Genomic DNA, 13,709 nt, shown 5'->3' with positions numbered 1-13,709 from the left:
AGTTTTTAGGAGACATCTGTAATAACAAAATAAAATAAATTACAATTCCAGTATGTCTACTTTAACTATGTAAAAAAAAAAATCTAATGTTTTATTCAATAAATAAAATGTAGAGCTATTACTCATATTGCTTTACATTTAGGTTCAAGGCCACACAGCCAGCTAATCTCTGTGGATACTGCAAAATCCTGGGATTAAAACTGGGCTTTATTGACACACACAAAAAGAGAAACATTTCATAACAGAGCTAAAATAACCCAGAGGTATTCAAAATAATTAAAACATAGTATTTTGTTTTGTTAGTGGCAAAGTAGTTGTAATTCTTATTAAATTTTCCTTTTTTTTTTTTTTTTTAAGAAAGGAATGTACCACTGAACTCAAAATTTATTCATAGCATAATTTGTTATTTTCAGTATTTAGATGTAATGTAACACAATGTCTCTAACATATTCCAATCTGGTGCAACTGCAGGCTTCCCCAAAAAAAGGGCTCCTGCTTGCCTCCTTCCCCTCACTCCTCCCTTCCTTAGCTTGCTCTCCACCAAACTTAATAACTGTGCAGCCACAAATTAAGACAGTCCAGCAAGCTCATCTGACAGAAAATTTAGTCAGCCTTCTGCCAGCCTCCAAAAAACAAAGAGCAGTTTTCATCAGACCATTTACTGAACTTATCTTGCCCCAGGAAGAGAGGAAGAATATGAATTGGTAGAGAAATGTAAGAGAAATTCACTCCTTTCTATGGGAGTGGCAGTTGTACCAGACAGCATCAGATCCAGCCACGTGCTCAGGGCATATTTTTAAGTTAAAACTGACCTAACTACATCTTGCCCCCCAAAAGGAAGATGGTCCTGACTTCTCACTTGTACCAGAATAGCACTGGTGTAGACATGTGACCTGCAAGGTCTGGGCACTGATCAAAGCCTTAAATGACAAAAAAAGGCCTGATTCCTTCCCAACTTGTCCATGTCTATTATCCAGTTAATCATGCTACTAAAGAGTGCCAGCAGTAGCATAAGAGAGAGCAGCAGTACTTGGTGGGTGGCCAGGAGGACGACAGGGCCACTCCTTCCAGCAGAAACACAGACTGAAGGTATTCCCATGCAAAATCGAGGACAAGGGCAATTCCTCCGACGGCCCAGAGCGAGGTAAGGAAGGAGAGGAGCTCCACCTTGTGAGGCCAACAGGCACCAACCAGCATGATCGCTCTCTGTAATCCTTAAGCAGTCCCCGTTGCAATGGATGAACACCCAGACAGGCGTGAAACTTTCCTGTGTTTGAGTGGGTTTTACAGTTTCCACATCTTTCCACTCACCCGTATTGCTCATTTTCCTCTGACAGTTTAATGAATGATATCAAGCAATCCCGTTAAAGCAGCATCCCTTTTGCAGTAAAGAAATAGTTCTCTTCCTAGTCCACTATTATTTACTAAATAAAACCAATCATTTCAATTAATCTGCTTTTTGCTTTTTCCCCCCCCCCCCATCATCATTTATTGTACACTGGAAACATCTGCAGATCTAATGCCATATGATTGTAGAGTAACTGTACATGCAACACTTGTCCTTTCACCCGTCTCCTCATCAGCTATAAACATCAATTCATTTTTTAAATTACCTATACATCTGCGTTTTAAAATATCTTGAAACACTTGAGTTCTATTGGACTTTCCAAAAGTATCTGAAAATGTTAATTGTCATAAACAAATATAGACAAGCATATGTATTATACAGTATTTGCCAGACTAAAATGCAGCACAGAAAGCAAAGCGGCTCAGTTCTCAGTTCCACAATGACAGAGAACACAAGCAAGGAAAAAACCTGCATTCTAAAAAACAGTTTTCAAAAGTCTCAATATACTGTAAGGATGAAACGTTTCCTTTATATGAGCAAAAGACAGAATAGAAATTATTAGAAGTCTATGAACACTGCTTATGCTAGCCTTGACAGAAGAACTCCAAGCACAAAACTAGGTATTCTTAGAAAAAGGTAGAAGCCAACACCTAGTAGCAGTTCCAAAGAAGCTGTTTCCAACTGCTCTGAACTGTTTGAATTAATTTTCATGACCGTTTTTCTGAGGTCAGGAGCAGAGACTATGGTAAAGAATGTGATCTGTTTTATTAGTCAAAAAGGAGTATCTAGTTTGGGAAGCATCAGGAATGTTTAAGGGGGCATATTTTGGGGCTTTTTGCAGGTTACTACAAGGAGAATTCCAGATTACTGGGACTAAGTCACAGGAGAAGAAAGAGATGTGTAACTAGCCATAGATTATACAGTTCAATATGCATCACTACACACCAAGTTTGAAAAGCTATCAGTAGTCCTAGCCAGAAACACATAAATGAGAAAGTTTCCACATGTTCATCCAAATCAGTCTGTACATAATGTAATCACAACTCCAGAGAACGAAGTGTGCCTTATCCCACCGCTAACTGCATTCAGAATCTCCTCTTGTACTGTTTCTCCAGGATGGCCTAACTGCATGAGGATCTTTGGCATCAGGGATGCCCACACGAGAAGCAGACTTTGGTACTGCTGGAAAAGTGTGGAAAGATATTCAAGAATACATGGCCTTGCGTGAGTGACAAAAGGACTCTTACAGCTTATCTACATGAAGAATTTACTCTGTATTAATTGAGGGTATGAATATACAGTGCAAACACAAATGCCCAACAACTACTTCCATGTGGAATGAGCCAAACGCTCCAGTATAATGAACTACTTTACATTAAATAAGAATATTCAATAATGCCCAGAACAAGAGCCAGTGCGGAGCTTGTGTACCTCCCACCCTTCTCCCTGGCAACTTCTCCTGGCACTTTCAGGATCAGAAAAACAGAAACTTAAAAACAAAATAAAGTAAAATAAATTCAAAACAGTTTAACTTAGCACAGATTTCCAAAAGTGAGCACACTCTCACTTCACAGTTCATGGACAGCTCATTTACAGAGACATTCATCCTACTGACATCCTGCCAAATCCTGAAATGAATATGTTAGGGAACAGTGAAGATGTTACCCCTTTTTGCTGCCTGCCTCACTTTCTGCAAAGATGGCCATTGCTGCAGCACAGTAAGCAATCTCCACGTGCATTGAGACTCCCCAGTTCACAGTTCACTGGATTTGCTCTCTCTGAACCTAAGTCTGTGCTATTTACCATCTATGAACCATCCTGGCTGCCCAGCAAGTATCTGTGTTGTTCTGCTACCCTTTTGTCCAGCAGACTTAGGAGAGGAGCAGAACAGAGAACAAGACATGGCAATAACTCTTCCAAAACTTAGCAGGGTTTATAAGCCATAACCTTCAGGAAGATAAGTTTGAATATGCTTTTAAAATGTATTAGTTAAACCATAGCTGGAGTTTAAAAGTGTCTGTAAAATGCTTTTGTTTAATTTACTTAAGTAAATTTAATTTACTTTAGAATTCACAAACAAAATACATTTCCAAATAAAAGAATCTGTAACAGATTTGAATGTGATTTAATTAATATACTTTTGAAGTTAGCTCCATCCAATTCATATGCCAGAGTGTCCATGCTGTTAATTTGGAATACTTTTCCTGAATGTTCCCATGTATGCAAGCCTAGAAACTGCTATTCATTGTTTCTGAGACAAAAAATGCAGTGAAGACAGAGGGCTGTGTTTAGCACTGGCCAGGGTAGCTCTGAAGAAGTGCAAAGTGAAAATATTTCAAGAAAGTATTTTTGTAAGGCACTTGCAAAAATGACAAAAATGGCTCTGTTGCTTAGCTCTTTTTTCAGCTAAATTACTTAACCAGATGGAAACCAAGATATGTGACCTTCTGTGCCAAGGAAGGTCACACCTTTTTTTTTTTGTTAATAAAGTTTAAAAGTACAAACTACTCTGAAAAGACACACTAAAGTTTTGGGGAAAACTCAAGGTAAATACATTTTCTAAAGTAAAACTGTCAGGCAATTAGACACACAAAACAGATGTAATCTAACAGCATTCAGATTTCTAAGAAAAGACGTGTGTGATACCACTTGTGTATTATTGATCGTTCTGATGCATACTGCAGGCCAAATTCTTTCTTGGCAAGTCACCTCATAAGCACACCAGCAATAAAAAAAACCCAGAAAATTATTTATCTACACATTTTAAAGAAGAAATAGCCATGACATAACTTTTATGAGAGCCACAGCACTTCTTTTTAATAAGTCTTAAGTTCTGTAGTTAATGCTAGATCCTGCTTCACTTTTCAGCATCTGCATTCCCTCTCATCAAAACTTGCAGCAGATTAGGTGGGGGCCTAAACTTACAAACTGAATTGACATTTACAAGTCAGAAGTGACACACAGTAACCCTCTGCAATTGAGTCACTCAACCTGTGTACACTCCCAGCTGGCTTCAGTAGTGGGATACATCAGGCTGCAATTTACTGTGGACAAAAAGACTTTTCTTGGAGTTGCTCCATTCAGGACTTCTTTAAAACGGTGGAAGGAGGCTTTAGGACCTGACAGATCTTACACCAAATTTTAATGAAAATCAAGCAAAATGTTAATGTTCTGGACATCATTACTTTTCGAGCTCTAAATAGGAATTTTTATGAAACAAGTAGATCTAATAATAAGAAAGAGTACAAATTTCTATTAAGCTTTAAAACCCGTTACAGAGATATCAGCTGTCTTACGTTGTTTAGGTCTACAATCCTGCACGTACTTGTAGAAACCTTAAGTATATGAATAATCCATCTTTATTTGGGTGAGTAAATCAGATAACCACTCTTATAGGTATTTTTAGCACTGGGATTTCAGGATCTACTTCTGAGAGGCAAGAGGCAACTACTTTCAACACACGAGGGTGTTCATGTCACTGAGCTCATGTGTGATCAAGGATCTTGTAATCAAGGCTGCAATCCATCACCAAAAAGTCTAATTCTCATCAATAATAAAAGCTGCTTTACAGAGTAGGTATTAAGTATTTCCCTTAAGGCCTAGCTAAGCATCCAAGGAAGCCTCATCCCACCAAAGGCAGAAGCGAGTGCAGTATGTGTTAATTCATCACAACTTACAGCAGTTTAAAAGAACAGTGGTACAAGCTCATCACACAGTAGGAACCAGGGTAGAGTTCTTTCAAAAAACAAACAGCATAAAGCAAAACTGAGAGTAAACTAGAAACAGACATCAGATTTTAAAAATATCTTTTGGACCTTTTATTTCCAAAGTAATTAAATTCTCGGTGAGAAATGACTAGGCTAAAACTGTCAAACAGTACAGTTGTGTTTATATAACATACATCTCTTTCCCAGCTACATTTTAAATGTGAAAAGCATACTTTTTTTTTTTTTAAATCAAAACCTGGGAAAGTATTTTTGCATAAGCTTTCCAGGAAAGTCAACCACTGGACTAAAATCAAATATAAAACTTTTGTTGAGAAAGGAGAATATTTCATTAAATTACAAATATGCAGAGACAACATTCAGTCACAAAATGATGGAAAAAATTCTTTCCATTTAGCAGCTGCTACAGACTATCACCTATTATAACAAAAACATAACATAATAATTTATTTCAAAACAACTGAACTGAATTAAAGGCATGGGCATTATATTGCATGCTCTCTACTTCTCTCTGATTTTCATACATTAATCTTCAACACCAGGAACAAATGCTTAAAAAGTGTAAGAATGTGTTCTATTCCCCAAAGGCACTTTTGTCCACTTAACTATGCTTGTTTTGTTTCACAAAAGCAATAGATCATTTCATAGAACCACAGGATTTTGACAAGCTTGACAGTTTACGTTTTTGCCAATATTAAAGAGTTTTAGCTTATTTATAAAGTAATTACTTGGATAAGCTAGGATATTTATTTTGAAATATGTATCACCTTCTTGTAAACTGAAGAAATACAAAAAATACCAGCAACAATAAGGTTCTGAAAGCAGAAACAGTCAGAAATGTCTTGTAAAATTATTTATATAAAAGCTGTAGAGTAAAATCTGAAACACTACAGAAACTTTCAAGGAACAGGAACCAACCCAAGATCTATTTTATCAATTAAGTCTTTTAGAATTATCATGAAAATGCAGAGTGAGAATACAGGAGACATCAGACCTGTGGATACTTTACTCTCACTAACACCTCTTTGCCCTAGAACAGGACACCTGCAGTAACAGTTGTTTGGTTGCTTTTTGCTGACATCCTGAAAAGCACAAACTACCCAAGTTCTAAAGTCATCCCCAAAAACTGAAGAAAAGAGTTTTGTCAGTTTTCATGATAATTTTGCCACAATTTTCACAGCAAAACATGCATAATGAAACACCTACAAGTTCACAAACACAGAAGAGAATATTAGGAAGTCAGGAGTCTTAAGCATATATCCAGTATACTTTTGGGTTTCTGTCCTACAGCTGCCTGCCAGAGTTCACAACCTAGCACTTCACCTTAACACATCAGCTGTAGAGTGAGGCTGCTGCTTCATAGACAAAAAAAAACACTGAAGGAGACAGAATGCACATCAGAACTATTTCCAGATAAACTGTCCATGTTAGCAATTACAGGTCCCCTGAGATTGTACAGTTTGATCAGTTTATTCTGCCCTTTCCTATTGATTTCTAGGAAAGATGTTGTTAATTTCCATTATTTTTCCACTGCCCACACAGTAGGGATGGGAATCAGCAGACTTGTAGCCTATTTCCAGGTCTGCTAATAAATAATAATTATACTATGTTTATCCTCATTTTACTATGTCCAGAAATGGGAAAAAAACTAAACAGAAATGCAAACAAAAAAGAGAGAGAGAAATTTGGCATCTTGGTGGTGCTTTCACTTACAGACATTAGCTGGCAAATTCCAACTAGGTTAAGAACATTAACTATCTAGTCTGTGAATTTTCTGGAAAAGTTTAACAAACAGCCCCAGATGCATGTAGGTCATGATGTGATCTTATTCCTGGCAGGTCTATTAGTTCCTTAGGCAACTCAATATTCAAATTCTGTGACTTCCGTGTAACAATTTTGACTTGTATTGGAATTGCTGTAACCGAAGTATTTTACAGAGCAACCTAATATTTATAGTAAAATATCAAGTCAAATAGCATCTTGATACTGTCAGCAGAATAAATAGGATAACTAAAGCACTGATTTTGATGTAAGTGTATAGTCTTGTGTTTGGGTATTTTAATCAGGAAGGCTTAGCCCAACCTTCTAGGCATGACTTAAAATACAATATTAATTGACTTAGTCTAGGCATGACTTAAAATACAATTCCACTAACCATTTTGAGAACTTACATAGTTCCATTCACTGGACATCACACAGAGTCTTATTTTTGGGACAAGCTTCAAAATATCCCTAGAATTATTTTCTCCATATTATGCCTACAAAGCCCAGGTACAGCAACTTTCACTAGTTTGTCTTTAGTGACATAGGAGGTGACTGTCAGATTCACTCACACAGGACTGGAAACTCATCTTCTAGTTCCATACTGAAAAAGCCTTTTCACTTCTTCAAAGATAAAAATTTAGGCAACATTTGGTAAAACATACTTAAATCTTGAGCAAAGGTTTTCTAAAATCCACCAACACATGTAAATATGTTACTTTGTACTAGGAAGACTTCAGGATGAATCTCTGTTATGGCCATTATGAAATATGAAAAAGACTGTTTAAAGGAATAACAAAATTTACAACTACAAGCTTCTCTTCTGTACAGAAAACTGAAAATAAGTTGAGCAACTGTTCAACATCAGTGAGTTTAAATCAGTGTCTTCCTCCACAAAGAGTGGCTGAAGTCCTAGGAGTAAAATTAGGGAGAACTCAAATTCTGCAGAATTGGCTGCAGCCTTCCCAGTAAGTATCAGCAACCTTTCCTTTTGCATGGTAGCATCTCTACTCACTCCTGTGTCAGCACCTTGGTTCCTTTATACCATACCAAAGTAATGAATGCCCTTGAATTTCACTCCTGTTCGTTATTAGAAAAACTGTCCACCTGGTGTTTTAACATGGGGAATTTTACCTATTCATGCAAGCCAGATTGCTTTATCTGGCAATTATCAGAGTGCAGTCTTTATTTCAACCTTTGGAAGAAATTTTTATCACCATGACCACAGTCAGGAATTATTAGTTTCACAGCTTCAGACCTTGCCACATCATTGGAATGCTCTGTACAATGGCACATTTATGAATGATGGGCTTCATCAGCCAGCTACATCCACTGGAAAAAGTAGTGAGTGATCCAGTTCTCTCAGCCTAAATGTAGTCTCCCTTTTATGCTTTCTCTTAAATGTTATTGCATATGGATTCTTCTTGGAATTATGTAATGTCTGCATGTCAGTGCAAATCAATCATGCACCAGACCTTAAAGGAGAGGCATCAATGAAAACTTACTTGGAAAAATGATAAATGAAAAAGTAACACAGTGAAGAAATATAGTGACAGAATCTACAATTACAAAACTTCTCACCTTTGCATAATGTTTAGATTAGGCTGCAGTTCAGCAGAAGCTTCAGAATGCTTATGTTCATTTTGCCCTTCATCTGACAAACAGTTTAGTCCCACATTCAAAATTAGGTGTTAAACCACTTCTCTAAAATAATGATACTGCTATCAAAAGTGATATTTCAAATAAGCATTATCAAATATGCTTCCACTTAAAAGTAGTGATGATATTTAAGTAAGCTTTGCCAATCCATTTCCCCTCAAACATACTTACTTTACAAATGTCTGTATAACAAAAAAGTTGGGGAATTTTCCCTTTGCATACTATAATAATTTAAAATATATCTTTCTAGGTTCTTACACTGCAAACAAACTTTACCTAAATGCCCCCTAAAGATGCATTAACACAGGACAGGAGCAAAACAAGACCTGACTTACAAAACAGTAAATCTTCTGCCCTGTGCTAAACCCCTGCAGCTCTCTACAGGCTTCCTGCAACTTTCCGTGGTGTCCTAAACCATGGTGGGGCTCACCTTACATGAAGAGGAAGCTGGATGCAGAAATCTGTGAAGCTCTGAAGTCTAGCCACCAGAGTGGAAAATATAAGCTTCCTATATTTAAATTGGGACTATTTCAAAATGTCATTGCTGGAATTCTTTTAAGGCTTTTTTTTTTTAACTTTAAAAGTCTTTCTCATCTCGACTCTGCATGTCTATTTACGTGTGTAGACATAAAATAGTTTCCCTAAAGCTTTCAGTTCTGTCATACCAGAATTTCCACCAAGAAGGTCATCAGGACTGAAAGTTTGTAGCCTTTAACCACACAAAACAACACTGCAGTTTCTTGTCTATACTAAAAACATATGTTACAACTATACTTCCAATACTGCAAGTCCTATTAAAGAGATGAATCAATTAAACTGTGCATTATCCAACTTGCATACAAATCCTGCATCAAGAGCTTGACCTGAGCTGACAAAAGTAAAAAAAAAATACAACAGAAGCCATTGAACAAATTCAGGATCCAATTACAGTCAGGTAAATCTAGAGTAAGAGCTCTGAAACAATTAAAGTTACCACAGTGTAAAGTCTGAAGTAACTGGGAACAGAACTTGGTCACCTGGCATTTACTCACTTCACTAAACCTAAAGCCCTGAAAGGGTCAAACAATGAATAACTAGATAATTTGTGAGAAGAAATGCCTAGAGACCCAGGATACAGAGGTGAAATGAGGATAAGTGGTTTGCTTCCATACTGAACTTTCTGGATTTTGTTAGTCTAAGTCAGACCATGGATATTGCTTTAATAAGCCATGAATATTTTCCATGTAAAATTACATTCATTTAAAAATAAGACGTGATTCATACAGAATTCACATGGCAGACCCTGGAATTTTAAAGCAGACTGAATATTACAGCCAGATGTATAAACCTTTAAACAACTTGAGCTGGGATTTCTTTTTCCATATAATAAACGTAATTGTTTCAAGTAGGGACTGTGAACACTTGGATACTTTAATATTTCTTTCTGTATCTAGTTTGTGTATTTCATAGTAAATACTAAAGAACTGAATCTGAAAAGCGCTAAGATTAATCACAGCAGTACTCTCTTCAAGGATGAGAATCTTTTGTAGAGTTGCAATTGCACCTCACATGTGGCAAAGCACACGTAAAGAAAATGCATGTGGAAAATAACTTAAAACGCCTGTCAAAATTACAGAGAGTATATGCTTGAATGAATGTTATCTAGAAAAACAAATGAAACCTTAATTGGGCTGCAGAATATTACTTGTAAGCGTGCAAAATGAAACCAGCATCAAATGCCATTACCACGTTATGTTAGCCCTGGACCAAACCCGCATTCGGAAGCTCCCATTCAAGAGGAATCACAGGCAAATCCCCAAGCTAAGTTCAGTTAAACTTAAAAAGTTTTTGCAGAAGATAACGCAATGAACACACACTCCCGGAGCCAGCAATCCCCTCCTGTTCACCTGGAAGGCGGGGGTGAAGAAGCTCGCCCGCCCAGCCTCGGGAGGAGGAGGAGAGAAGCGGGCTCGGCTCCCTTCCCCGCTCTGGCAGGTGCCCGTCGGTGCCGACCCGGGCCCCCAGGGAAAGGCGAGCGGCCGGGAGTGAGGGGCAGCCGCCGCTGCACGCCGCTCCCTACCTTTGCCTGGCGGCGGTGTCCTCCCGGCTGCGGGTCAGGCGGGACTGCGGGGACCGTGTCCTGTGGGAAGGCTGCCGGCGAGCTGCTCCGAGCCTCCCGTCCCCACTCCAGGGTCCTCCTTCCCTCGCTGCTCTTCTCCCTCCCCCGTCGCACATCTATCTGCCTCCGGCACCCCCTGCGCGGGCGGGGAGCGGAGAGACCGGGGGTGTTCCGAGCGCCGAGGCCGCTGCCGGCGGCGGTCCCGGGAGCCCAGCTGCAGGCGGCGCTGCCGCCGCCTCCCACAAAGGGCAAATTCATCTTCCACGTCCCGAGAGCGGCGGCGGAAGGGCTCCGTGCCGGGTGGGTCCCGCGGCTGCGGGGGGGAGGATCTCACTCGGTTACAAAAAAAAAAAAAAAGGCGCCTCTTGTGTTCTGGAAAATGTCGAGTTATATCACGCCAGGACGACAACTTATTACCAAGATCACCTTAAATTATTAGAAAGCGACAGTGTTTTCCTTTTCCTAATCTTCGGGTTTTCGATGGGGCTTTTTAAACCGGGGTTGCCGCTACCTACACGCAACGCGTGTGGAATTCACGAGTGCCACTTTGTAGCCCAGCTTGATGATGTGCTACGTACGAACTCCCTAGTAGAAAGTAGCGATACCCCTGGCAATGTTTTCCATTTACAATGGGTTTAAAAGTGGGTAATTGTAAATGACAGACTGCTCCAAAACCTATAGACCTGTCAAGCAGAAATTCACAGACTGAAGCCTTTAAGGTGTAAATGAATTGACAGCGTTTCTTTTTCTAAAGTGTGAATTACATAACATTTGCATAGCTCGCTGGCACATAAGCGCACTATTCATTGCAAAGCTCTCCCAAGGTAGCAGAAGGCCAGGAGCGAACATTCACCACAGGTCAGATTCTGTCCTTGCCGTATTTCGCTACAGAAACCACCCTGCGAGCAGTTCTCTGTAGAGAGAAGCACGTGGGACCCCGAGGCGAGAGCACTTTCCCATCCCTCTCCTCCGTGTCAGAAGAAGGATGCAGGAGCGTTTTACAGGGCTGTTGCCTGTGGGAGCTACAGTCATCTGTGCAGAGTTCCTAGGCTCTTCCTGGAGATCTAAATACTGGATCTAGCTAGCACTAGATCCAAGCACCTCATAAAACACATAACAGCCGCGCGTGCATTGACTGAACATACAAGTTGTAGGTTTTACCAAACAAACAAAGATGTAATTTTCAAACACTGCAGAGTAAGACTTGCCTTCATGGTAAGTGGAAGGTTAACAGAAATCGCAACACGGAGCTCAGTCTGACAACACAGCAGTGTTGCCATTCACACACAGACAGAAAAGGTGATTTTATATACTATTTTGATTCATTGTTTATCTCTGATGCTTTTTATTACTTTACAGTTTGGTTGAATTTTGCATATACTTATCCTGAATCATGGCACATATAGGGATTTCCAAAACGTAGTGAAACTGTTTGGATTGATTCATATCAATTACACATTTCATGTTTGCAAGTATTTGTATTTATAGTGAAAACATTTCAATGTTCTTAGGGCTAAGACAGATGACAAGTGTGGATGATGCAATAGCCTGCTAATACTGAAACACTTAGATGGCATATGAAAAGGGGAATGAATGCAGGATGTCAGAAGTGAGCAGGACCCCCCTTAGGAAACATTTTGCTAATCAGTTCCTGTTATCAGTCAACAAATGTAAAATATCTCGCACAAAGATACAGTGAACACTTGGAGATACTCAGCTTATGTTGTTCATCACACCATAATTTAACTGCATACTACTCAGATAGTTTTCAAGTTTCTCTTACCTTGTAAATTGTATTAATTAGCTCGTTTATCAGTTCATATTTAGATTCCCGCTTTCAGTAGCAATTAAATAACCCTTAGATTCAAAAGCCACATTCTGCTTCTAATGTTAATAAAGATGTACCTGGTATTTACACAGGACTTTTCTCAGCATTTCTTAGACTAGGCAGTTTGACATTTCTAGGAAACATGTTTTCGCGCGACTGTTACAGAGAAACTGAAGTGCATACATATATATTTATATGACTCACACAAGAACACAAAACGACAGTACTTACATTACTTAAAAGTAGCATCCCGTCATGTGTTGTTCTATTTTACTCTATAGATAACATTCCTAATGAGAGGCACTTAGTATCTACTTTGATGCAGGGCACTTTCTCTGCAATCCACAGATGACCATTTCTGTAGTTTTGCCCACAGCAGATCTGCTGTTTTCTCCACTCATGGCAGGACACTGCACTAACCAGTCACTTTGGAAACAAATGCAAGCCTGGGGTACTTTGTATACTCTGGAAAGCCCACACATCTGTTTCCAGAACCTTCTCATAGGCTGCTGTAAGCTCTGCACCAAGAGCCAATAAACATTGCTCGCTAATACAAGCTGCTCTGAAATAACTGCGAAGAGCTGTTTATATTAGTTAATAGCGGCTGGTAACCATGTCTAAAACTGCCTGGTGCACTCCAGTATACAATACAAGCTTGTAATGTATCTTCAGACATGCCAGCTGCTTCTTTTTACAGCACCTTCAAACCATTTTTCACCATTTAATTCTGTTGAGCTATGATGTCTAAGAAGCATTGATGTCTAAGAAACATACCCCTTTGATATCTAAAAGTGAGCCCCAAGTACCTCCAGGATAACTGTTTTATGGAACTGGTGTTTCCAGATGGAGCTAGCTGTCAAAACTATGAGTTTCCTTAACATTAGGATTTTGGCAGTAGAAGAACAGCCTTTCTGTGATGGAATAAGAAGCGCAGGCTGTAGGAAGAAGGTCTTGCATTAACATTTAAGAACCTCTTAGAATGACTTATCCCTTTGCAATTTGTCCTTCTTCAGGACCAACGTTTTTAAGTTGCATTTAGAACTCTTTAATACACTGTCTAAACACCTTAGATCGTGATGGCCAGTCTCTTCGCGAACGAAGAACCGGGGAAGGTCTTTCCACCTTCCAGCCTGCGCATTGGATTTTTTAGGTGAGACACAGTGTGCGCAGAACTGAGCCCACCCTTTAATCCTGAGGTTCATCTGCCGGGGCCAAGCACGCTTGGACGGTGGCAGCGAGGTCCTCAGGACGTAGATGGATTGCCTTACGGGCTAACGAGCTCCATCTGCC

At 39.3% G+C, this 13,709-nt stretch overlaps 1 protein-coding gene across 4 annotated transcripts in view; it reads right to left on the bottom strand.

Annotated features, from left to right (window-relative positions):
* The window catches only part of LOC114059465 (E3 ubiquitin-protein ligase RNF144B-like), an 88,094-nt gene that overhangs the window by 72,131 nt on the left and 2,254 nt on the right, over positions 1–13,709 (bottom strand). Inside the window, exon 1 of one of the 4 annotated variants that reach the window (XM_027887940.1) lies at positions 10,553–10,691. The exons of the other annotated variants lie outside the window; for them this stretch is intronic. The gene's annotated coding sequence lies outside the window, so the exon portion shown is untranslated. Of the gene's footprint in view, positions 1–10,552; positions 10,692–13,709 lie in introns of those variants that run through there. 4 annotated transcript variants of the gene reach the window in all.

The sequence above is a fragment of the Empidonax traillii genome, unplaced genomic scaffold (genome assembly GCF_003031625.1).
Source record: "Empidonax traillii isolate 1590-97213 ecotype Southwest subspecies unplaced genomic scaffold, ASM303162v1 scaffold225:size1387458, whole genome shotgun sequence".
In the NCBI taxonomy this organism is placed as follows: domain Eukaryota; kingdom Metazoa; phylum Chordata; class Aves; order Passeriformes; family Tyrannidae; genus Empidonax; species Empidonax traillii.
The sequence above is the reverse complement of the archived record's forward strand: the minus strand, read 5'-3'. Positions and strand labels throughout refer to the sequence as shown.